Source organism: Protomyctophum parallelum, assembly GCF_964188405.1.
Source record: "Protomyctophum parallelum genome assembly, chromosome: 12".
Classification (NCBI taxonomy): domain Eukaryota; kingdom Metazoa; phylum Chordata; class Actinopteri; order Myctophiformes; family Myctophidae; genus Protomyctophum; species Protomyctophum parallelum.
The window spans coordinates 50,891,537-50,894,393 of NC_139712.1; positions in this window are offsets into that span (position 1 = coordinate 50,891,537).

Here is a 2,857-nt window from a genome sequence, read left to right on the forward strand (position 1 = left end):
ACCCATGTTTTTTTTTTTTTTAATTTTTTTTCAAATCCTCAAAAATGATGAAAAACAGCGTGTTATAGTATGCCGTACGGTATGGGCTATAGCCCATGTTCAAAATGATGAAAAACGAGGTTATTTCTTTTTTTCAAAATTTCAAAAACGATGGGCTATAACCCATGTTTTTTTTTTTTTTTTTTTTTTTTTAATCCTCAAAAATGATGAAAAACAGCGTGTTATAGTATGCCGTACGGTATGGGCTATAGCCCATGTTCAAAAATGATGAAAAACGAGGTTATTTTTTTTTTCAAAATTTCAAAAAACGATGGGCTATAACCCATGTTTTTTTTTTTTTTCATTTTTTTTAAATCCTCAAAAATGATGAAAAACAGCGTGTTATAGTATGCCGTATTGTATGGGCTATAGCCCATGTTCAAAAATGATGAAAAACGAGGTTATTTTTTTTTTCAAATTTTCAAAAAACGATGGGCTATAACCATGTTTTTTTTTTTTTCATCTTTTTCAAATCCTCAAAAATGATGAAAAACAGCGTGTTATAGTATGCCGTACGGTATGGGCTATAGCCCATGTTCAAAAATGATGAAAAACAAGGTTATTTTTTTTTTCAAAATTTCAAAAACGATGGGCTATAACCCATGTTTTTTTTTTTTTTCTTTTTTTTAAATCCTCAAAAATGATGAAAAACAGCGTGTTATAGTATGCCGTACGGTATGGGCTATAGCCCATGTTCAAAAATGATGAAAAACAAGGTTATTTTTTTTCTTCAAATTTTCAAAAACGATGGGCTATAACCCATGTTTTTTTTTTTTTTCATCTTTTTCAAATCCTCAAAAATGATGAAAAACAGCGTGTTATAGTATGCCGTAGGGTATGGGATATAGCCCATGCTCAAAAATGATGAAAAACGAGGTTATTTTCTTTTCAAAATTTCAAAAAACGATGGGCTATAACCCATGTTTTTTTTTTTTTAAATTTTTTTCAAATCCTCAAAAATGATGAAAAACAGCGTGTTATAGTATGCCGTACGGTATGGGCTATAGCCCATGTTCAAAAATGATGAAAAACGAGGTTATTTCTTTTTTTCAAAATTTCAAAAACGATGGGCTATAACCCATGTTTTTTTGTTTTTTTTTAATCCTCAAAAATGATGAAAAACAGCGTGTTATAGTATGCCGTACGGTATGGGCTATAGCCCATGTTCAAAAATGATGAAAAACGAGGTTATTTTTTTTTTCAAAATTGCAAAAAACGATGGGCTATAACCCATGTTTTTTTTTTTTTTCATTTTTTTTAAATCCTCAAAAATGATGAAAAACAGCGTGTTATAGTATGCCGTATTGTATGGGCTATAGCCCATGTTCAAAAATGATGAAAAACGAGGTTATTTTTTTTTTCAAATTTTCAAAAACGATGGGCTATAACCCATGTTTTTTTTTTTTTTCATCTTTTTCAAATCCTCAAAAATGATGAAAAACAGCGTGTTATAGTATGCCGTACGGTATGGGCTATAGCCCATGTTCAAAAATGATGAAAAACGAGGTAATTTTTTTTTTCAAAATTTCAAAAAACGATGGCTATAACCCATGTTTTTTATATTTTTAATTTTTTTCAAATCCTCAAAAATGATGAAAAACAGCGTGTTATAGTATGCCGTACGGTATGGGCTATAGCCCATGCTCAAAAATGATGAAAAACGAGGTTATTTTTTTTTCCAAAATTTCAAAAAACGATGGGCTATAACCCATGTTTTTTTTTTTTTTTTTTTTCAAATCCTCAAAATGATGAAAAACAGCGTGTTATAGTATGCCGTACGGTATGGGCTATAGCCCATGTTCAAAAATGATGAAAAACGAGGTTATTTTTTTTTCAAAATTTCAAAAAACGATGGGCTATAACCCATGTTTTTTTTTTGTTTTTTTTTTTTAATCCTCAAAAATGATGAAAAACAGCGTGTTATAGTATGCCGTACGGTATGGGCTATAGCCCATGCTCAAAAATGATGAAAAACGAGGTCATTTTTTTTTCAAAATTTCAAAAAACGATGGGCTATAACCCATGTTTTTTTTTTTTTCATTTTTTTCAAATCCTCAAAAATGATGAAAAACAGCGTGTTATAGTATGCCGTACGGTATGGGCTATAGCCCATGTTCAAAAATGATGAAAAACGAGGTTATTTTTTTTTTCAAAATTTCAAAAAACGATGGGCTATAACCCATGTTTTTTTTTTTTTCATTTTTTCAAATCCTCAAAAATGATGAAAAACAGCGTGTTATAGTATGCCGTACGGTATGGGCTATAGCCCATGTTCAAAAATGATGAAAAACGAGGTTATTTTTTTTTCCAAAATTTCAAAAAACGATGGGCTATAACCCATGTTTTTTTTATTTTTTTATTTTTCAAATCCTCAAAAATTATGAAAAACAGCGTGTTATAGTATGCCGTACGGTATGGGCTATAGCCCATGTTCAAAAATGATGAAAAACGAGGTTATTTTTTTTTTCAAAATTTCAAAAAACGATGGGCTATAACCCATGTTTTTTTTTTTTTTTTTTTTTTTTAATCCTCAAAAATGATGAAAAACAGCGTGTTATAGTATGCCGTACGGTATGGGCTATAGCCCATGCTCAAAAATGATGAAAAACGAGGTCATTTTTTTTTTCAAAATTTCAAAAACGATGGGCTATAACCCATGTTTTTTTTTTTTCATTTTTTTCAAATCCTCAAAAATGATGAAAAACAGCGTGTTATAGTATGCCGTACGGTATGGGCTATAGCCCATGTTCAAAAATGATGAAAAACGAGGTTATTTTTTTTTTCAAAATTTCAAAAAACGATGGGCTATAACCCATGT